The following is a 24,140-nucleotide window of genomic DNA, read 5'->3' as shown; positions in this document are numbered from 1 at the left end:
TGGTTGTGGCAGGCTGGCAGAAACTGGTCAGCATAACACTAGAAGTCGGATTGGTATTCAGGGGGCATCTCTAAGATGCCCTCTGGGTGCTTTGTACAATAAATTCCACACTGGCATCAGTGTGCATATATTGTGCTGAGAAATTTGATACCAAACTTCCCAGATTTCAGTGTAGCCTTTATGGAACTGTTCGTGTTTGAGAAACTCCCAGACCATATACTCTTATGGCTACCCTGCACTTACAATGTCCAAGGTCTTGCTTAGATACTGTAGGGACATAGGGGGTCATTCCGACCCTGGTGGTCATGGACCGCCAGGGCCGGGGTTGGAGGATGCACCGGCAACAGGCTGGCGGTGGATCAAGGGCAACTCTGACCGCGGCGGTAAAGCCGCGGTCAGAAAAGGGAAACCGGTGGTTTCCCGCCGGTTTTCCCCTGCCCCTGTGAATCCTCCACGGCGGCGCTGCAAGCAGCGCCGCCATGGGGATTCCGACCCCCTTCCCGCCAGCCTGGTTCTCGCGGTTTTCACCGCCAGAACCAGGCTGGCGGGAACGGGTGTTGTGGGGCCCCTGAGGGCCCCTGCAGTGCCCATGCCAATGGCATGGGCACTGCAGGGGCCCCATAACAGGGCCCCACATTGATTTTAAGTGTCTGCCTAGCAGACACTGAAAATCGCGACGGGTGCCACTGCACCCGTCGCACACCAGCAACTCCGCCGGATCCATTCGGCGCCGGCTTCATCGTTGATGGGGCTTTCCCGCTGGGCGGGCGGCCTTTTGGCGGTCGCCCGCCCAGCGGGAAAGTCATAATGACCGCCGCGGTCTTTTGACTGCGGTACGGTCTTCTGGCGGTTCCCGCCAGGCGGGCGGCTTCCGCCGCCCGCGGGGGTCAGAATGACCCCAATAGTGCTCATTCACATATGTCCTCACCTGTTGTGTAGTGCACCCTGCCTTAGGGCTGTAAGGCCTGCTAGAGGGGTGACTTACCTATGCCACAGGCAGTGTGAGGTTGGCATGGCACTCTGAGGGGAGTGCCATGTCAACTTATTAATTTTTCCCCACCAGCACACACAAGCTGTGAGGCAGTGTGCATGTGCTGAGTGAAGGGTCCCCCGGGTGGCATAAGCCATGCTGCAGCCCTTAGAGACCTTCCCTGGCATCAGGGCCCTTGGTACCAGGGGTACCATTTACAAGGGACTTATCTGAGTGCCAGGGCTGTGCCTATTGTGGAAGCAAAGGTACAGTTTAGGGAAAGAACACTGGTGCTGGGGCCTGGTTAGCTGGCTTCCATCACACTTTCAGTCATAACTGGCATCAGCAAAAGGCAAAAAGTCAGGGGGTAACCATGCCAAGGAGGAATTTCCTTATACTTTGGAAGTGGGCCAATTCCCCAGAGGGAATTACCTGAACAGGAGGATGTGAGGCAGAGTAAAGTCCTGCAACAACCCAGCCTGTTTTCCCTACTCTTCCTCGCCTGACTGACTAGGAAGACTCTCCCAGATCTGGCTGAGTCTCCTGGCCTGTGGGCTGGGGGGGGGGGGGCTTGTGTAGGAAAATGGCTCCCTGTTGCAGTTACCCCCCACATTTTGCCTGATATTGATGCTGACTTGGCTGAGAAGTGTGCTGGGACCCTGCTAACCAGGCCCCAGCACCAGTGTTCTTTCCCTTAAAAATGTACCATTGTTCCACAATTGGCACATCCCTGGCACACAGATAAGTCCCTTGTAAAAGGTACCAGTAGTACCAAGGGCCCTGTGACTAGGGAATGTCCCTAAGGGCTGCAGCATGTGTTGTGCCACTGTAGGAAGTTGGCTCTGTATATTCTATCTCAAAGTGAGAGATAGTGTGCACAGAGTCCAAGGGTTCCCCTTAGAGGTTGATAGTGGCAAAATTAGATAATTCTAATACTCTACTTTCTGGTAGTGTGATCGAGCAGTAGGCTTATCTGAGGGTAGTGTTAAGCATTTGTTGTACACACACAGGCAATAAATGAGGAACACCCACTTAAAGACTTAACTCCAGACCAATAGTTTTTTATGTAGAAAAATATATTTTCTTAATTTATTTTTAGAACCAAAAGTTCAAGATTTGAAGTAAATACATAAAATGCAAGGTACTCCACACAGGTAGGTTAGGAACTTTGAATTAGAGCAATAGCTTACACAGTTTTAGTAAAAACGGCAATAAGCTATTTTAAAAGTGGACACAGTGCAAAAATTAACAGTTCCTGAGGGAGGTAAGTAATTGTTAGTTTTTCAGGTAAGTAAGGCACTTACAAGTCTAAGTTCATAGGCATAGGCAGCCCACTTTTTGGGGCTCAAGGCAACCCCAAAGTTACCACACCAGCAGCTCAGGGCCGGTCAGGTGCAGAGGTCAAAGTGGTGCCCAAAACACATAGGCGCCTATGAAGCACGGGGTACTCCGGTTCCAGTATGCCAGCAGGTAAGTACCTGCGTCCTCGGAGGGCAGACCAGGGGGGTTTTGTAGAGCACTGGGAGGGACAGAAGTAGGCACACAAAACACACCCTTAGCGGAACAGTGGCAGCCGGGTGCAGTGTGCAAAGCAGGCATCGGGTTTTGTATAGGATTCAAAGGAGGGACCCGGGGGTTACTCTAGCAGTGCAGGCAGGGCACAGGGGGGCTTCTCGGGCCAGCCATCGACTGGGCTAGGCAGAGGGTCGCCTAGTGGTCACTCCTGCACTGAGGTTCGGTTCCTTCTGGTCCTGGGGGCTGCGGGTGCAGTGCTTGGTCCAGGCTTCGGGTGCCTTGTTACAGGCAGTCACGGTCAGGGGGAGCCTCTGGATTCTCTCTTTATGCGTCGCTGTGGAGGTCCAGGGGGGGTCGTCTCGTGCTACTCACGAGGTCGCAGTCGCCTGGGAGTCCTCCCTGTGGTGCTGGTTCTCTGGAGCTCGAGCCAGGGGCGTCGGGTGCAGAGGGAGAAGTCTCACGCATCCGGTGGGAAGAGTGAGGTCTTTAAAAGTTGCAAGAATATTACAAAGTTGTTGCTGTTGTTGAGCAGAGCCGCTGCTCACGGTAGTTTCTTGATCCTTTGGTTCAGGGCAGTCCTCTGAGGCTTCAGAGGTCGCTGGTCCCTGTCGGATGCGTCGCTGTTGCAGTTTTTCGAGTCAGGAGACAGGCCGGTAGGGCTGGGGCCAAAGCAGTTGTCGTCTCTGTCGTCTCTGCTGGGCTTTCAGGTCAGCAGTCCTTCTTGGTTCAGGTTGCAGGAATCTGATTTCCTGGGTTCTGGGCTGCCCCTAAATACTAAATTTTGGGGTGTGTTTAGGTCTGGGGGGCAGTAGCCAATGGCTACTGCCCTTGAGGGTGGCTACACCCTCTTTGTGCCTCCTCCCTGAGAGGAGGGGGGAACATCCCTAATCCTATTGGGGGAATCCTCCAAACTTAAGACCGAGGATTTCTAAAGGCAGGGGTCACCTCAGCTCAGGACACCTTAGGGGTTGTCCTGACTGGTGGGTGACTCCTCCTTGTTTTGCTCATTATCTCCTCCAGCCTTGCCGCCAAACGTGGGGGCAGTGGCCAGAGAGGCGGGCATCTCCACTAGCTGGGATGCCCTGTGGCATTGTAACAAAAGGGGTGAGCCTTTGAGGCTGACCACCAGGTGTTACAGCTCCTGCAGGGGGAGGTGAGAAGCACCTCCACCCAGTACAAGCTTTGTTCCTGGCCACAGAGTGACAAAGGCACTCTCCCCAAGTGGCCAGCAACTCGTCTGGTTGTGGCAGGCTGGCAGAAACTGGTCAGCATAACACTAGAAGTCGGATTGGTATTCAGGGGGCATCTCTAAGATGCCCTCTGGGTGCTTTGTACAATAAATTCCACACTGGCATCAGTGTGCATATATTGTGCTGAGAAATTTGATACCAAACTTCCCAGATTTCAGTGTAGCCTTTATGGAACTGTTTGTGTTTGAGAAACTCTCAGACCATATACTCTTATGGCTACCCTGCACTTACAATGTCCAAGGTCTTGCTTAGACACTGTAGGGACATAGTGCTCATGCACATATGTCCTTACCTGTTGTGTAGTGCACCCTGCCTCAGGGTTGTAAGGCCTGCTAGAGGGGTGACTTACCTATGCCACAGGCAGTGTGAGGTTGGCATGGCACTCTGAGGGGAGTCCCATGTCAACTTAGTCATTTTTTCCCCACCAGCACACTCAAGCTGTGAGGCAGTGTGCATGTTCTGAGTGAGGGGTCCCCCAGGTGGCATAAGCCATGCTGCAGCCCTTAGAGACCTTCCCTGGCATCAGGGCCCTTGGTACCAGAAGTACCATTTACAAGGGACTTATCTGAGTGCCAGGGCTGTGCCTATTGTGGAAGCAAAGGTACAGTTTAGGGAAAGAACACTGGTGCTGGGGCCTGGTTAGCTGGCTCCCAGCACACTTTCAGTCATAACTGGCATCAGCAAAAGGCAAAAAGTCAGGGGGTAACCATGCCAAGGAGGCATTTCCTTATACTGTGGAAGTGGGCAAATTCCCCAGAGGGAATGACCTGAACAGGAGGATGTAAGACAGAGTAAGGTCCTGCAACAAACCAGCCTGTATTCCCTACTCTTCCTCGCCTGACAGACTAGGAAGACTCTCCCAGATTTGGCTGAGTCTCCTGGCCTGTGGGCTGGGGGGGGGGGGCTTGTGTAGGAAAATGGCTCCCTGTTGCAGTTACCCCCCACTTTCTGCCTGATATTGACGCTGACTTGGCTGAGAAGTGTGCTGGGACCCTGCTCACCAGGCCCCAGCACCTGTGTTCTTTCCCTTAAAAATGTACCATTGTTCCACAATTGGCACATCCCTGGCACACAGATAAGTCCCTTGTAAAAACTACCAGTAGTAGCAAGGGCCCTTTGACTAGGGAATGTCCCTAAGGGCTGCAGCATGTGTTGTGCCACTGTAGGAAGTTGTCTCTGTATATTCTATCTCAAAGTGAGAGATAGTGTGCACAGAGTCCAAGGGTTCCCCTTAGAGGTTGATAGTGGCAAAATTAGATAATTCTAATGCTCTATTTTTTGTTAGTGTGGTCGAGCAGTAGGCTTATCAGAGGGTAGTGTTCAGCATTTGTTGTACACACACAGGCAATAAATGAGGAACACACACTCAAAGACTTAACTCCAGGCCAATAGTTTTTATATAGAAAAATAACTTTTCTTAATTTATTTTAAAACCACAAGATTCAAGATTTGAAGTAAATACATAAAATGAAAGGTACTCCGCACAGGTAAGTAAGCAACTTTGAATTAGAGCAGCAGTCCACACAGTATAGGTTAAAATGGCAATAAGCTATTTTAAAAGTGGACATAATGCAAAAATCAACAGTTATTGGGGGAGGTAAGTATGGTTAAGTTTCTGAGGTAAGTAAAGCACTTACGAGTTCAGTTTCCTGAGCAAAGGCAGCCCGCCGTTGGGGGTTCAAGGCAAACCCAAAGTCACCGCACTAGCAACACAGGGCCGGTCAGGTGCAGAGGTCAAAGGAGGGCCCAAAACACATTGGCGCCTGTGGAGAACAGAGGTGCTCCGGTTCCAGTCTGCCAACAGGTAAGTACCTGTGTCTTTGGAGGGCAGTCCAGGGGGGTTTTGTAGAGCACTAGGGGGGACACACGTAGGCACACAAAACACACCCTCATCGGCACAGGGGCGGCCAGGTGCAATGTGCTTAGCAGGCGTCGGGTTTTCTGTAGAAATCAATGGAGGGACACGGGGGTCACTCTAGCGGTGGAGGCAGGGCACAGGGGGACTTCTTGGGCCAGCCACCGACTGTCCCCACAATCATAGTCAGAGAACCTGGTTCTGCCACAGGGGACTCCAGTGCCTCTGAAAGCATTGAAAGCAGCCTCAATGAAGAGGACATCCTTCTAGCAAGGATGGCCAAGAGATTAGCTTTGGAGAAGCAGCTCCTAGCTATAGAAAGGGAAAGAAAAGAAATGGGTATAACACCCATAAATAGTGGCAGCAATTTCAACAGGGTCAGAGAGAATACTTACATCCTAAAAATCCCCAAAGGGATTGTAACCAAATATGAAGAAGGTGATGACATCACCAAATGGTTCGCAGCTTTTGAGAGGGCTTGTGCAACCAGAAAAGTAAGCAGATCTCACTGGGGAGCTCTCCTTTGAGAAATGTTCACTGGAAAGTGTAGGGATAGACTCATCACACTCTCTGGTAAGGATGCAGAATCCTATGACCTCATGAAGGCTACCCTGATTGAGGGCTTTGGATTCTCAACTGAGGAGTATAGGATTAGATTCAGGGGGGCTCACAAAATCTTGAGCCAGACCAGGGTTGATTTTGTCGACTTCTCAGTCAAAACACTAGGTGGTTGGATAACTAGCAATGGAGTAAGTGATTATGATGGGCTGTATAATTTATTTATGAAAGAACATCTGTTAAGTAATTGCTTCAATGACAAACTGCATCAACATCTGGTAAACCTAGGTCCTATTTCTCCCCAATAATTGGGAAAGAAGGCAGACCACTGGGTCAAGACAATGGTGACCATGACTTCCAAAAGAAAGGGGTCACAAAGCCTCCCCAGGGGAAGGGTGGTGAAACATCCAAGGACAAAAACAGTCTTCACAAGGGCCCCAAAACCCTGCTCAGGGGGGTGGGCCCGAGCCTCTTCACAGTCCACAAATGGGTAAAAGGGTAAAAACTTTGATCCCAAGAAGGCCTGATGTAACAACTGTAGACAGCATGGACACCAAACTGGAGACAAGGCCTGTCCCAAGAAAAGTCCCACAACTACTACTCCAATTAGCACTGGAATAGCCAGTCTCCAGGTGGGATCAACAGTGTGCCCAGAGCAAATCAGGGTTCACACTGAAGCTACTTTAGTCTCAGAGGGTGGGGTGGATTTAGCCACACTAGCTGCCTGGCTGTCTAACATGCAAAAATACAGGCAACAGCGCTTGATAAATGGGAATAAGGTAGAAGCCCTGAGGGATACAGGTGCCAGTGTCACCATGGTGACAGACAAACTGGTTTACCTAGGCTGGGCAGATATATCCAATCACCAATGCTGACAATTAAACCAAAGTCCATCCCATGGCAATGGCGACTTTAGAATGGGGAGGGGTCACTGGCCTGAAACAGGGGGTAGTCTCCTCTGCAACCTCAGTAGAGTGTTTGCTAGGGAATGATCTGGAGTCCTCCACATGGGCTGAGGTAGAGCTCAAGGCCCATGCAGCCATGCTAGGTATCGGTGTATGTTAAGACAAATCAAATCAAATCATTAACATTTATAAAGCGCACTACTCACCCGTGCGGGTCTCAAGGCGCTAGGGGGGAAAGGGGGGGTTATCGCTGCTCGAACAGCCAAGTCTTTAGGAGTCGACAAGAGCACAAAGCAGAGCACAGGGTGAAAAAGAAGTGTTGGAGTCTGGCATAATGGCCCAACCTTCCAAGAGAAAAGGAAAGAGGATTGGGGGACCAGCTTCTACACACAAAAGGAACAGGCCCTCTCTTCTCAGGAAGATGCCCTATCCCCTGAGGGAACTGAGTCCATGGAGCTGAATCCTTATCAGGTAGAGCTCTTGGGCCCAGGGGGACCCTCAAGGGAACAGCTGAGCCAGGGACAAAAGACGCGTCCCACTATTGAAGGCCTAAGATAGCAAGCATCTGAGCAAGAAAATGGAAGTGTCAGTGGATCCCACAGGGTCAGTTGGGAGGATGGACTCCTTTACACTGAGGCAAGAGATCCCAAACCTGGTGCCACTAGGAGAGTGGTAGTGCCTCAGGAGTTTAGAGAGTTCATCCTTTCCTTAGCCCATGACATTCCCCTTGCTGGGCATTTAGGACAAACCAAGACTTGAGAGAGATTAGTCAACCATTTATATTGGCCCAATATGTCCCAGAAGGTAAGGGAGTTTTGCAGCTCCTATGTCACCTGTCAAGCAAGTGGCAAGACAGGTGGCCATCCAAAGGCCCCTCTCATTCTACTTCCAGTGGTGGGGGTCCCCTTTGAGAGAGTGGGAGTGAACATAGTTGGGGCCACTTGAACCTCCACAGCATCAGGGAACCAATATACACTGGTTGTAATGGATCATGCCACCAGGTACCCTGAGGCAATTCCCCTTAGGTCGACTACTGCCCCTGCAGTAGCCAAAGCACTGATAGGTATCTTTACCAGAGTGGGTTTTCCTAAGGAGGTGGTTTCTGACAGAGGTACCAACTTCATGCCAGCTTACCTAAATCATATTTGGAATGAGTGTGGGGTGACTTACAAATTCACCACACCATACCATCCACAAATCAATGGTCTTGTAGAGAGTTTTAACAAGACATTGAAGGGCATGATCATGGGGCTCTCTGAAAAACTCAAAAGGAGATGGGATGTCCTGCTATCATGCCTGCATTTCGCCTGCAGAGAGGTGCCACAGAAGGGAGTAGGGTTTTCCTCCTTTGAGCTTCTGTTTGGCCATCCTGTAAGGGGACCACTGGCACTTGTAAAGAAGGCTGGGAGAGACCTCTCCATGAGCCTAAACAAGATGTAGTGGACTATGTAATAGGCCTCTGCTCAAGGATGGCAAAGTACATGGAAAAGGCAAGCAAAAACCTTGCGGTCAGCCAACAACTCCAGAAGTTGTGGTATGACCACATGGCTGCAATGGTTGGCTTTTAGCCAGGGCAGAAAGTCTGGGTTCTGGAGTCTGTGACTCTCAGGGCATTCCAGGACATATGGAGTGGCCCTTACCCAGTGCTAGAGATAAAGAGCCAGGTCACTTTCTTAGTGGACGTGGGCACTAGCAGGACACCCAAGAGGGTGATCCATGTTAACCGCCTCAAACTCTACAATGACAGGGCAGACATAACCATGTTGAAGGTTACTGATGAGGATCAGGAAGCAGAGAATGAACCTCTCTCTGCTCTCCTCTCAACTGACCCTAAAGATGGTTCAGTGGATGGAGTTGTCTACTCAGACACCCTCTCTAGCCAACAGCAAGCTGTCTGCCGGCAAGTCGTACAGCAGTTTGCTGAGCTATTTTCTTTGACTCCTGGTCAGACACACTTGTGTACCCATGATGTGGACACATGAGACAGTTTACCTGTCAAGAATAAAATATTCAGACAGTCTGACCAAGTCAAGGAAAGCATCAAAGTGGAGATCCACAAGATGCTGGAATTGGGAGTGATAGAGCACCCTGACAGTCCCTGGGCTGGCCCAGTGGTCTTGGTCCCCAAACCTCACACCAAGGATAGAAAGAGAGAGATGAGGTTTTGGTTGGATTACAGAGGTTTAGCTCTGTCACCAAGACAGATGCTCACTCCATATCAATGACAGATGAATTAATTGACAAATTAGATGCAGCCAAATTCTTAAGTACCTTTGACTTGACAGCCTGGTACTGGCAAATCAAAATGGCACCTGGAGCAAAAGAAAAGACAGCATTCTCCACACCTGATGGGCACAGCTGATGTCCCCATCATTATGGGTCTTTGTAATTTTATTTTTGCCTGCATTGCTCGCAGCAGGCGTGGGGGGTTGACGCTCCCTCGCCCTCAAGAAGAAACTGCTGCTAACCCCGGGGCCTAATTGTTAGAACCTGTGTAAATATTTTCTACAGACAGTATGGTTTCAGGTTCAAGCTGTGAGATTATTTTGGCAGGATCTACTGGCGGTTTCATACTCTAACAAATGAGTATTTTAGTGAGCCATTCTGGCTCACCGTCACAGGTAGTGACGCCGGCATGCAACTGTTTCTGGCTCAGTGCATCCGAACAGATAGATAAAAGGGGGCTGGACCGCTCATGGTCAGTCTCGGAGTGTTCATAGCAGTGTATGCCTCGTTATTATATTGGTCTCTCACACAGTTTAGGCCCATGCCTCAGGCTCCCGAATACCCTCTCCTCACCAGTTTACATTGGCAACGGAAGGTGGGATCACTGAAGCTCTTCACCGGAAGGATAAAACAATTAAAGGCTGCCGCCTCAGGAAGCAGAGAAGCTGGACAGCTGAGGATTCTCGAACCGGTGTGAGACATCGCCACGTGGAAGAGGACTGATGAAGCAGAAAATGAAGGTTTTGATTTATTTACGCTTAAACGTAGTGCTGCAATAATCATGTGTGACTTTAACCGAACTAATAAAGATTGTACGGGGACAAAATGTGCACTCAGAGTAGTTTGCCAACATTTATAAGCGTGCTTTATATAACGTGATGTATTAGAATTGCACTAATCCGACATAATTATAAACGTGTGCTACGATTTGCTTGCTTGAAATGTTTTAGCTTAGCATTACTTTAGCGGAGGCTTTGGCCTAGTTGCCTGGTCTCACGGTTTAGTTGCTCGTATTTTTCCACTGTGCTAATAAACGTGTATTTTTGCTTGAAGCTGTACTTTTCCACTGAGATCGTTCACGTGCTTATCTTAAAGTTTCGTGCCAGCCTGGCATATTTTCTCTTTACTCCAAGGTCGATCTGCAGGTGCGGACAATGGAGGTTCTGAAAGTGAGCTAATTGGTATAAAATGTTGCAACTTGCGTACCCATCTCCAAGGATAATGTATGCTTAAGTAAAAGCTTGAGAACTGTCGTTTTTGATTGGACAATTTGAAGCTAACCTATGAACCCTCCAATGGAAGACCCTACTGGATTTGAACTGTTGTCTATTTAAACCAGGTGCACGAGAAGAAAGTAGCCATTGCAGCCATTACCAGCTCGATACCCGCCATTTTGTAGACTTCGTAGCTATTATGGCCCATCTTGCTGCGACGCCATTTTGAAAGAGACTTTGATGCTTTCTCTAATCGAGAGAAAGAGAACTTAAATGATTCTGGCCCTAGAGACTTTAACTTTGATTTGTCCCTTTGCATGAAGTAATAGTTTTACCTTGCCGCCGTGAGGCAATTGCCCCGTCCACCCCTGCCCCTTTGCCCCGTCCCATGCCGATCGAAACGGTACCCATGCTGACCGAAGAACGGTACCTGTGAGACGAAGACTTCCTTGTATGCTGATCGTAATTGGTAAATATGAAAGGAAATTGTACAATTGCATTGTGTTTCTTTTAGGTAACCAACTGCTGATTTTTGACAAGATCCCTAGCTAGGAGTTTTCTAAATTAATGTTGCTAAATTGTTTTGCATGAAGTCCCACATGCCGATGCTAATTTGAGGTTAGACGAGGATTCCTTTGTTGCACGATGCAATTTGAGATCTTGTTATGCTGACTAAATGTATGCAATTAGTTCATTACAGATTATCGTATTAGTGATTTGCATTGCTATTATCGAATGCCTTGTGATTCAAATGCTGAATAGATTGCACTTGTTTCGCCGCTATGGACAGCTATTAATGTTCATTTACGTTTATCATTTGGTGTTGAGACACATTTACATTGTGCTAGCTTTATTAATATAGGGAAATAAATTCACTGACTTTGCAATAAACTGGTGTGGTTATTCCTGACTGAAAGGTCAGGGTTCGCCGAAATGTATTCTGGATTAATTGTTAAGTGTTATGTTGATCAAGGTATTGCTTATGTTCGATATTGATTATTGATTTGATTAAGGTGACTGATTAAGAGTACGGAGAGTCCCACTTAGTCAAAAGATTCATCGGCTTAAAGAGCGTCCGAATACAGGTAAATTATTAGTACGGACCGCTCTATCAGTAGATGGTAGCAGAGGACGGTTACGCCTTTTGGGACCCTGTACTCTTAAAGTACATGGTGTTGAATTAACGGTTTCGATTTTTGAGACCCCATCTGAGAAGTTGAATTAGATTTTTCTTGGATAAAACTGATTGACAGAATGATGATGGGCTAGGTCCACCGCGACTTTCCCGGGATCTCGGAGCTTGCGGATGGAAAAGACGGAGGTGTGGAAACAGCGTTGGCGGTACTAGTGATGGTTTGAGTGAAGTTAGGGTTTTGCGCTTGCACAGCTTATCGCCGAAGATTGTGTGAGAAGGTTGCGAGGATTTTATTATTTTTTTGAGGATAGCGGAGGTGCGACTCCGAGTGTAGAAGTAGAGAAGTCGTCGAACTTCATAGAAATAGCGGAGGTGCGGCTCCGAGTGTGAGAGTAGGGAAGTCGTCGAACTTCATGTGTGTGGGGCGCTTTGTGCATAAAAAGGTCCACGTGGTTGTTGTTGTTGAGACGGGCCCTGCGAGGTCAAGAGACTCCGGAGTATGTTGATCCATGTTGTGGTCTGGGCGGTTTAGTAGGTTGATCGGGCGTGGTCAACGAGTCGGTACGTGTGTAAGGGAGTGAAAGAAACTTCGACTTCGGGCTTTGACAAGATTCTAAGTGCACTAGAATAGATCATTGACAAGTTGAGAGTAGATCTGCGGGTCAGATTTGCTTGCGAACGTGGGGACCGAGAAAGACGGAATAGCGGCCGAGGCTAGTGAAAAGTCCCTAAGGTCCTGAAGCGACTGTGTCACCCTTCCTGTAGTAAACCGACAGATCTGTTTTATTTTTTGGTAGCTCGCGATACATGCCAGAAGTTGTTACGAGAGGAGCTGAGTGAAGGAGGACAAGCCGCGAGGCTTTGTCAGCCGCAGTGTGTGTGAGTGTGACGTCACTAGGAGCCGCGCTGGGATAGGTTGGTTGCAGAGAAGGGTCGCGCACGGATTGGACGCAGTCCGTGGGGCTCGATTGGAAGGGGAAAGGCAAGCAAAGAGTATTCCGGGAATTAAAGTCACCTATTGATTACAAACTTTGTGAAATAAAAGACGAGAAAATGAAATTCTTTAAAGCATTCAGGAGTGCAATGAAGGGGGAGTCTTACATTAAAGCGAGCGTAGGAGAGGAGACGCCGCCCGAAGGTACACCAGCTTACATTGTAATGGAGGAAAAAGGGGTAGCTCCGTGCCTTTGGCTAAAGCAATGGCACAAGCTGACAGAGAAGCATGGGAGCGTAGCGTTCCCGATTCATGGGACATTCAATATAAGGATACTAGAGAATTTGAGATTCACGATGTACGACATGAAGGTACCTCCAAGGCCAGCACAGTTTGAGGCTCTAGCGATTTGGGAACTGATGGCTAGACAGCAACAGCAAAATAAGTTCGAGAACAGAATAAGAAAGGTAGAAAAGACACTAGCGGACGCTAGGTGGGATAATGCACAAAAGGTGTGGAGGTCAGATGTATTGCAGGGGATAAAATTGTTTCCCGCAATTACTAAGGAAGAAGAGGAGACAGGTAAGAAAGCTACCTGTAAGACAAACAGGAGGTGTTCTAAGGATAGAGAGGACGAGGAAAAGTTGAGAAGAGAAGAGGAGTTAGAGGATGAGGAGTTGATAATGCAATTACTGAACGACCGTCCACCACCTTATGCAGAGAGTGGACAAGGTCCAAGTACCAGTTCTGCCCCTCCGGCACCGGTACAGAACAGCGAAACTCAGAGTTCAGGAGCAGCATCGGGATCTAAGGACCCGAGTTTACTGTTCACCCCGCAGATACCGCAGGTTAGGAGAATATATCCAGATGTGCCCATGTTGAAACCAGCAGAAAATTATCAGCCGCAGATCCCAGGGTACTACAGCAGTGACAACAGTGCAGGAATGATTCTAGATCCAACAGTAAGGGGAGTACAGAATGGTCACAACCCGACATTGGCACAAGCTGAATCAACTCAGTTTTTGATGCCTCAAAAGCAGATGCAGGGGGGAAACGCACATGCTCAGATGACGGGGAGTCAGATGGGCATGCCGGCAATGATGACCCATAGTGTGGGAATGAACATGCCTCAGAACATGGGGAATGGACAAAACCCAGATGCGATATCGCTACCCATTACTGTAGGTCCACCGGTACCTTTGTACAGTCAGCCTAATTTAGGTATGAGCGGTCAGGGATCAATGCTGCAGAATGGGACAGAGAGGAGGTGCATAGAAAACACTCCAGGGATAACTCCGATAGCGGCTCAGCCAAATGGATCTGGAACCTTGATGGAGTTTAGTCCCATATGTGCTCAGTCGACACTGGTGAGGTCGAGTCCCCCACTGATAATACCTCTGTCATCGAACACTGAAAAGTTGCCGCAACCATCAATGGCAGTCGATGTGAACGCTACACTGATGGGGTTGAATGCGCAACAGCTGACACAATGGTTCAACAGTTTGAATTCCACACAAAGCTCAGACAGTGGGAAGGGAGAAGATTATATGAATAGGATGAGGTTGAACATGGAAGCACAAGAATTGGTGGAAGGGACTATGGGTGTGAATAGGTTAGAGTCCTACTCGGAAGAAGAGCTGAGGTATCTATGTCCCAGGATAACAAAAGAAGTGAACAAGGTACACAAAAGCTTGCAGGAAGTAGCTGACAAAAAAGGGGTTGATATAGACAAGATGAAACACTTGAGCAGGAGCTACAGATTGGATTTTGGGACCACAGATTTTGAACACATGAGGTCAGCAGGCATGAAGGCGCACCTTAGAGAATTGTTGCAGAGTGCACAAGTGTGGAGGTGCTTAGACAAGTGGGAAAGCAGATGGGTAAAGAGAAAGGAAAAGAGGAGGGACAGTGCTACAGAGCTCAACGAGAAAAGACCACAGAGTAGCGAGGCAGTAACCATGTTACCAATGAGGGAGACAGCAGGGGGAAAATTAATACATGTACCATGGCACAGAAGTGACATTCAGTCATTTACGGATGATTTTCCCAAACTGAGAGAGAAACCGATTGAATGGTATCAACAGACTGATAGGTTTGTGAAGCTTGCAAAATGTCTCTGGGAAGACCTGAACACTCTCTTTGAGATTGTGGTTCCGGCAGATTTGTGGGAGGACTGCAAAAGAGCTGTAGGTTGGCCGACGAGTGAACCAGAGAGAGACAGGGAGACGGGTGCACCATCGCCCATGGTGATGAGCTTGTACTATAAGGTGATTGAGCATTTGAAGACGAAGGTTGCCGCGAAAAATGTGGATTGGCAGAAGATTGATCGAACTGCCCAAGAGGCTAAAGAGTCGATTCATAGTTACTATGAGAGGTTGTTGAAGGCTTTTAAGAACTACAGTGGCACAGAGACAATAGAGGCGAAGGACATGCTTCATTTTGTGTTCAGATTTGTGGAAGGGCTGAGACCAGAGATAAGCCAGATGATAAAGTCGCATTTGATTTGTTGGCAGTCGAAACCGATTGATGAGGTGTTGAATTATGCGAAGTACTGTAGCGACGAAATTGAAGTGAAACAGAAAAGGTTGAAAGAGAAGGTGATGATGATGCAGCTTAAGGCAGCTCAGACAGGTCTGCAAGGTTTGCAAGGGATGCAAGGGTTCCAACAGCAGGTGCCGCAACCACAGCCGCAGTTGCAGGGAAACATGGCGTTTCAGCCACAGGCCAGAGGCAGAGGCAGAGGAGGTTTTGTGAATAATGGTCCGGATTTGAATACTGTTGTGACTGGTGTGCAGGCAATGAAGAAGGTGATGCCGTGTCACGTGTGCGGAATTGTCGGTCATTGGAAACGCGAGTGCCCGATGGTGGTGCAGGAAGGTGCAGGTGCAGGTGCAGGTGTTGGTCAGCAAAACAATGATGTCAATGCATTTCAGACAATGAGGGGACCGAAAATGAGAGGTCCAAGCCCAAATTTTCAGACCGTAAATCAGTTGCAGGGGTTACAGCCCATGCAGCCGCAGCAGATGCAGATGCCTCGTATGCAGATGACGCAAATGCAGCCGATGCAACAGCAGTTACCCATGGTACCTAATCAGCAAATGCAAATACCTTTGGCACCAATGAGTCAGCAGCAAGTGATGGTTCCTCCACAGGTCTCGGGTCAGGTAATGAGTACAAATGGCACCGTACAACAGTTCCCATTACACAGTGAGAGTGGAATAAACAATGTATGGGAGAGTGAAAGCTCAGAAGAAGAAGGAGATTGTGTGCTTGCAGCATCCTTGGAAGTTGATCAAAAGGGTCCGTACGTAGAGGGAAGAGTAATGGGTCATCGTGTTTCATTCTTGGTTGACACAGGAGCCACACGTTCAACTGTTAAGAGCAGTGAAGTACCAAATTTGCCACTCTCAGGGAGGACAGTTCAAGTGGTGGGAGTAGCAAACAGGCACCTGACGAACCCCATAACAGATCCGGTACCAGTCAGCATTGGTAACTATCAAGGGGTGCATCAGTTTGTGGTATGTGACTCGAGCCCGAGAGCACTATTAGGGAGAGACCTATTGTGCAAATTGGGTTGTTCGATCATGTGTTCGAACGAAGGAATAACAATACAGACGAGCAGTGATGGGGAAGAAGAGGACAGTGTAGAGGGGGATGAGATGGAAACTGTCGATGAAGAGTATCCTCTGATTTGCCTTTTCCCAATGATAACTGAAGAAGATATTCCAGCCGAATTACGGGAAACAGTCGGAAAGGAAGTGTGGGACATGACAGGGAAAGAGGTGGGATTGATGAAAGGAGTGGAACCAGTGAAAGTGACTGTAAAGCCCAATGCAATCTTTCCCCAGACCCCGCAATACCACATGGCACAAGACACCCTCATGAAAGTTGCTCAACTTATTGACGAATTTGTAAAGCAGGGAGTACTGAAAGAAGTGTTGAGCAGTCCATGTAATTCACCAATAATGGGACTAATAAAGCCAATTGGAAAGGTCCGACTTGTGCAGGACTTGAGGAAAATAAATGACATCATAGTCAAGTGTTGCCCTGTCGTACCAAATACAGCTGTGATAATGTTTCAAGTCCCTTGCGATGCCGAATGGTTCTCAGTCATCGACTTGTCACAAGCATTCTTTTCTGTGCCTCTTCATGAGGACAGCCAATTCCTCTTTTGTTTCAAATTCCTAGACAGGGTGTACAGTTGGTGTCGAATTCCTCAAGGGTTTTCTGAGTCACCGTCAATCTTCAATCAGATTCTAAAGAAAGATTTGGAAGCATTAGAATTGCCATTCGAGTCAACCCTAGTACAGTACATTGATGATTTACTGATTGCGTCAAAGACAGAAAGTGGCTGCACAGCCGATACCATTGCTCTGTTGAACCATTTAGGAAGGAATGGACATAAGGTGTCTCCTTCCAAATTGCAGTTCTGTCAGAAGAAAGTGAAATACTTGGGTCACCAGATAGAGAAAGGGTCACGGAGAATAATGAAGGAAAGAATAACAAGCGTACTTCAAATGAGTCCACCCAAGACAAGGAGGGAGGTGAGGAAGTTTTTGGGAATGGTGGGCTACTGTCGCCAGTGGATTCCCAACTTCTCAACTCTAGCAAAGCCTTTACTGAAACTGACCCAGAAGGATGCCTTGGATCAAATTGAGCTGAAAGGAGATGAGATGGATGCTTTTGTTGAATTGAAAGAATGCATGTGTAGGGCTCCAGCTTTAGGTATGCCTGATTACACAAAGCCTTTCACATTGTTTTGTCATGAACGTGATGCATGTTCTTTGTCTGTCTTGACTCAAGCCCATGGTGGCGTAAACAGACGAGTAGCGTATTTTTCAGCTACTTTGGATCCGGTCGCAGCAGCACTCCCAGGGTGTTTGCGCGCCGTAGCAGCAGTTGGTATCAGCCTCACTCAGAGTGAAGGAATAGTGATGGGACACCCAGTAACAGTCATGGTCCCTCACTCAGTTGAGATACTTTTGACCCGCTCCCGAACGCAACACATGACCGGAGCAAGACTCACAAGGTATGAAACGATAATTCTGGGCTCACCGAACGTGCAGCTGAAAAGGTGCACTACGTTGAATCCAGCAACCTTGCTTCCTGGTGAAAATGCTGAAATTGAGAACGCTGAAGACGTCGAGCATGACTGCCTTCAGGTGACAGAATTTTGCACAAAACCTCGACCTGACATTAAGGATACTAAACTTGATGAAAATGACCAGATTCTTTTTGTCGATGGTTCATGTCTAAGAGACGGGATGGGGATTTTGAAAGCAGGATATGCTGTATGCACTGTAACAGGTGTCTTGGAAGCGGGATGGCTTCAAGGAGTCTATTCTGCACAAGTAGCAGAACTTGTAGTCCTTACAAGAGCATGTCAACTGTCTGCATTGATGAAAGTCACCATTTACACTGATAGTCAGTACGGGTTTGGGATTGTGCATGACTTTGGACAACTGTGGTCACAGAGAGGTTTCCTGACTTCTTCAGGATCCCCAGTGAAGAACGGGGAGAGGATAAGGGAATTGTTACACGCTATTCAAGTGCCAGCCGAAGTTGCAGTGGTAAAGTGCAGTGCTCATACGAAAGGACAAGACTATGTTTCTCTGGGAAATGCATATGCGGATCAAGTCGCGAGATTTTGTGCCTTGAACTGTATATTGCTCAGGGACGAATGGAATTCAATAAGTGAGCCAGAACTAGAACCAGCTGAAGCATTTGCCTTAAAGGTCGTAGATACCATAGATGAACTAAAAGCATTGCAGAATAACGTCAGGGAGGATGAGAGAGATTCCTGGATTAAATCACAATGTATAAAGAGACCAGATGAGTTATGGGTTTCAAATGAGGGAAAATTTGTTTTGCCAAACAGTCTCTTATCACAGCTTGCGCGATTCTATCATGGGCAAGCTCACCTAGGGAGAGATGCCATGATAAGATTGTTCAAAACTGATTGGTTTAACCCCAGATTTCGCCAAGCTGCAGAAGCAGTTTGCCATCGATGTGTCACTTGCCAGCAGATGAACCCAGGAAAGGGAACAGTTGTGAACGCCAGCCACATTGGCAGGGCCAGTGGCCCATTTAGTCGCATGCAAATGGACTTCATTGAGATGCCTGTGCATGGAGGTTTGAAGTATGTGTTGGTGATTTTGTGCATTTTTAGTCACTGGATTGAGGCATACCCCACACGTAGAAATGACAGCCTTACAGTTGCAAAGCTATTGTTGAGAGAATTAATTCCACGTTTCGGATTCCCGATCTCTTTAGAATCAGATAGGGGAAGTCACTTCAATAACGAGGTGATAAAGTTACTCTGCGAAGCGCTGAACATTGAGCAAAAACTGCATTGTAGCTATCGCCCTGAAGCATCAGGATTGGTGGAGCAGATGAATGGTACACTGAAATCAAGAATGGCGAAAATATGTGCATCAACAAATTTGAAATGGCCTGACGCATTGCCCTTGGTGCTAATGTCAATGAGAAACACCCCTGATAGAAAGACTGGATTGTCTCCGCACGAAATTCTCATGGGCAGGGCTATGAGACTTCCTGCAGTTCCCGCAAACGCGCTTTTGAATATTACAGATGATATGGTGTTAGACTACTGCAAGGGTCTGGCTGACGTGGTTCGCTCTTTCTCTCACCAGGTGGAAGCGACCACCTTACCACCGATCCAAGGTCCAGGACACGCACTGAAAGCAGGTGACTGGGTCGTGGTAAAGAAGCACGTGAGGAAGTCGTGTCTGGAACCCCGTTGGAAAGGCCCTTTCCAAGTGATCCTGATGACAACTACCGCTGTGAAGTGTGCGGGGGTTCCCAACTGGATCCACGCCAGTCACACAAAGAAGGTGTTGTGTCCCACAGATGAGGAAGTTGAAGCGCTAAAACTGCCAGTGCCTGATAAAACAGTGCTGAGTGCTGAGACAGAACAAAACCGAACTGAAAGAGAACAGGCAGAAGCAGGAGAGAAAGAGATATTATTGGAGGGCGAAGAGTCCGACTCACTTGGGGAAGACCAAGGAGAAAGTTCAGACAGCGACGAAGAAGCTGAAGGTGACAAAGAGCCTGAAGCAGCTGAGGGTAGCAAAGAGCCTGAAGCAGCTGAAGGTGACAAGGAACCTGAAGCAGCCGAAAGTGATACAGAGCCTGACGAAAGCAACGGTGACGAAGGGCTCGAAAGAGGTGAAAAAGCAGGAGAGCCTGATCAGAGGAGGGCTTTCCCAGAGGCAGACGATACAGAAAAAGAAAAAGAGAACGTGATTGATTCCCCAGAAGGAGGGGACAAGGCAGAACGGGACGAAAAGGTTCAAGCTTCTACAGAAAAGGTCGCAGGTCCGTCAAATGGACACGGTGCAAAGAGGAGTCTAAGTATATCACCAGTAAAACAAAGGACTGGAGAAGGTTTGAACGACGGAGAAAGGCCAAAAGTGAAAGAGAAAAGAAAGGAAGTGTCTGTCGTGGTACCAACCTCGAGTGAAGAAAAAGACTTGACAAAAGAGGAAAGTACCAGCGAAGCAGAATCGAAAAGAGAAGCAAAATTGAAAAGGAAAAGGATACCCAACAGAAGATATTCCGGTCCTGAATGGGCATATGTAGTCAATGACGATTGGACTGACGAGTTTGTATCTCTAAGCATCGAGAACGAAGAAGAAGAGATACCAATAGAAAAGAAAAGTTTTATGGACAGTGTTGATTGAAAGGGCGATAAATGACATTGCCTGCTACAATCTAAAGTGATAAAACCAGCTGAGACATTGCTAAACCGGATGAGACATTTGCTAAACCGATAAAGACTGAGTTATTGCCGAATAGAGACAAATGCTGCTAACCGATAAGTGACTGGCCTCCTGAAAAGAACTGTGTGAACATTGCGCTCGTTCAGCTTTGTAACTGAATTGCTAAATAGTTTCATTTATAGGTGCTTCTAGCTCTCTGATTCTATACAGATCATGACGCAAAACAGTAGAAAGAAATATTGTAAATATATGTGTATAGGCTTGATAATTGCATGTGTACTAATAATAATGGCAATTGTACTCGGAATGCATGGTAAGGGTGAGAATGAGAAAATTGATGCTTCTACTTTTGCTCCTGTTACTGTCACTGAACTAACCGCATTGAAAAGACTAGAAATAGATGAGAGACTCTTGCATGATAAGAAGGAGCTTTCATATAATGTTTTCTATCGCTTGCTAACAGAATATGTTGAGACTATGGATGCGAAAGATTGTTATGTGTGTACACAGATACCGACATCAGTAAAGGAAGGGGTGACATATCACCACATGCCTCTTACATACGGGATTACATGTAGTATAGTAATGTCTAGATTTTATGGTCAAACTAACATACAGTATTTTTATTCAAATTATTATGTTACCTTTGCATATGTTCCTATAATAGCGCAGCTAAGCCAGATTGCTAAAGATTGGGATGCTAAAATAATGAGGGAATTTTTCGAGCCAATGCAACTTTTTGAAACGGCTCACGCTCATAGGGAAAATCTTACCTGCTCGCTCTCTGCAGTAGAAATAAGCTTTTTAGATCGCACAGATGATAGAAGGGCCCAAATGAATGCGAAATTAGAAAAAGAGCTACATAAGAGGACTTCAGTAGATAATTATGATTTTGCTGCAATAAAGACACAAGGGAGAATAGCTTTAGATGCTTGGCATGTAGGGAAATTTTGTATATATCGAGGTGAATCTTATTATGACAACATTTTTGTAGGAGCGAGTGAGTGTAAACATACGTTTATCTTTAAGGCCAAATGGACATTCATGATGAACGGACTTGACCCTGTCATTCCAGGTGTATATTACATTTGTGGGTATAATGCCTATTATCGTCTTCCAAAGGGATGGTGGGGGAGATGTTATTTGGGTATAGTGTTCCCAAAGGTTTATCAGCTGGATGACCTATCGATGATTCAAAAGACATCTGGATCCCATCGTATCCAGAAAAGAGAGACCGCAGCTGCTGTGGTAGGAGATATATTTGGAGCCATGATTCCTTCATTGGGAGTTGTGTTGAATTCCATCAAAATAAGAAAGTTGTCTACTATAGTGGATAACATGTTGACAAAGTTTTCAGGTGCTATAATCCTGATAGATGCTGAACTTGCAGCGGAAAGAGCTATGACTCTTCAAAATAGGCTTGCTTTAGACATTCTTTTAGCAAAGGATGGCGGCGTTTGCAAAATGCTTGGTGCACGACACTGTTGTACTTATATTCCCGACAATAGTGTGAAAATTAAAACTATGCTTGCTAATCTAACAAAAGAGAGTGCAGATTTGAAGGAATTGAAAGAACCAGGAGTGTGGGAGAAGGTTGGAAAAGGACTTGCTTCAGTGGGACATTGGATTGGGGGAATTTGGAATGGAATATTATTGAAAATAATAGAAGGAATATTAATAGTAATAATTTGTGTATTTGGAATTTGGGGAATAAAAAGAGGAATAATAATGATTATGGAAAGAATTAAAAGGAGGAAGGAGGAGAAAATAATGAAAAGAATGGCAGAAGAATACAAAGCGACAACTAGGGGAACTAAAAGGAAAAGAGAACTGACAGAATTTTAATGGAATAAAATTTGTGGGCATAATTTGGTGTGATGACAAGTAGTCATCAGAGGAGGGATTGATGAAGCAGAAAATGAAGGTTTTGATTTATTTACGCTTAAACGTAGTGCTGCAATAATCATGTGTGACTTTAACCGAACTAATAAAGATTGTACGGGGACAAAATGTGCCCTCAGAGTAGTTTGCCAACATTTATAAGCGTGCTTTATATAACGTCATGTATTAGAATTGCACTAATCCGACATAATTATAAACGTGTGCTACGATTTGCTTGCTTGAAATGTTTTAGCTTAGCATTACTTTAGCGGAGGCTTTGGCCTAGTTGCCTGGTCTCACGGTTTAGTTGCTCGTATTTTTCCACTGTGCTAATAAACGTGTATTTTTGCTTGAAGCTGTACTTTTCCACTGAGATCGTTCACATGCTTATCTTAAAGTTTCGTGCCAGCCTGGCATATTTTCTCTTTACTCCAAGGTCGATCTGCAGGTGCGGACAATGGAGGTTCTGAAAGTGAGCTAATTGGTATAAAATGTTGCAACTTGCGTACCCATCTCCAAGGATAATGTATGCTTAAGTAAAAGCTTGAGAACTGTCGTTTTTGATTGGACAATTTGAAGCTAACCTATGAACCCTCCAATGGAAGACCCTACTGGATTTGAACTGTTGTCTATTTAAACCAGGTGCACAAGAAGAAAGTAGCCATTGCAGCCATTACCAGCTCGATACCCGCCATTTTGTAGACTTCGTAGCTATTATGGCCCATCTTGCTGCGACGCCATTTTGAAAGAGACTTTGATGCTTTCTCTAATCGAGAGAAAGAGAACTTAAATGATTCTGGCCCTAGAGACTTTAACTTTGATTTGTCCCTTTGCATGAAGTAATAGTTTTACCTTGCCGCCGTGAGGCAATTGCCCCGTCCACCCCTGCCCCTTTGCCCCGTCCCATGCCGATCGAAACGGTACCCATGCTGACCGAAGAACGGTACCTGTGAGACGAAGACTTCCTTGTATGCTGATCGTAATTGGTAAATATGAAAGGAAATTGTACAATTGCATTGTGTTTCTTTTAGGTAACCAACTGCTGATTTTTTACAAGATCCCTAGCTAGGAGTTTTCTAAATTAATGTTGCTAAATTGTTTTGCATGAAGTCCCACATGCCGATGCTAATTTGAGGTTAGACGAGGATTCCTTTGTTGCACGATGCAATTTGAGATCTTGTTATGCTGACTAAATGTATGCAATTAGTTCATTACAGATTATCGTATTAGTGATTTGCATTGCTATTATCGAATGCCTTGTGATTCAAATGCTGAATAGATTGCACTTGTTTCGCCGCTATGGACAGCTATTAATGTTCATTTACGTTTATCATTTGGTGTTGAGACACATTTACATTGTGCTAGCTTTATTAATATAGGGAAATAAATTCACTAACTTTGCAATAAACTGGTGTGGTTATTCCTGACTGAAAGGTCAGGGTTCGCCGAAATGTATTCTGGATTAATTGTTAAGTGTTATGTTGATCAAGGTATTGCTTATGTTTGATATTGATTATTGATTTGATTAAGGTGACTGATTAAGAGTACGGAGAGTCCCACTTAGTCAAAAGATTAATCGGCCTAAAGAGCGTCCGAATACAGGTAAATTATTAGTACGGACCGCTCTATCAGGACGCGGTACACTGCACCTGAAATAGAGCAATTTGAAACGGAAAAGAACACAAGGACGTGTTGAGGTGAGCCCTGGGGGCAGGCAGAAGGCCGATCACACAAGGGAGTCTGACAAATAGAGGAAAAAAAAAAGAGCAAACTTTAGTGATAATAAGCGCTAAGGAGAAATTAATGCCAAAAGAAAGAAAAAAACAATAGAAAAGAGAAGACAATCACATTGGGCAAGCAACTCCATTCCCCACACGACAGCGCAACGCAGAGCGCCCTCACGGCAGGGATAGAGAAAAATCTAGCAGCAGGAAGCCAGAGGAGCCCAAAGGGCA

This window comes from Pleurodeles waltl, chromosome 11 (genome assembly GCF_031143425.1).
Source record: "Pleurodeles waltl isolate 20211129_DDA chromosome 11, aPleWal1.hap1.20221129, whole genome shotgun sequence".
Classification (NCBI taxonomy): domain Eukaryota; kingdom Metazoa; phylum Chordata; class Amphibia; order Caudata; family Salamandridae; genus Pleurodeles; species Pleurodeles waltl.
This window is presented reverse-complemented; position numbering follows the sequence as displayed.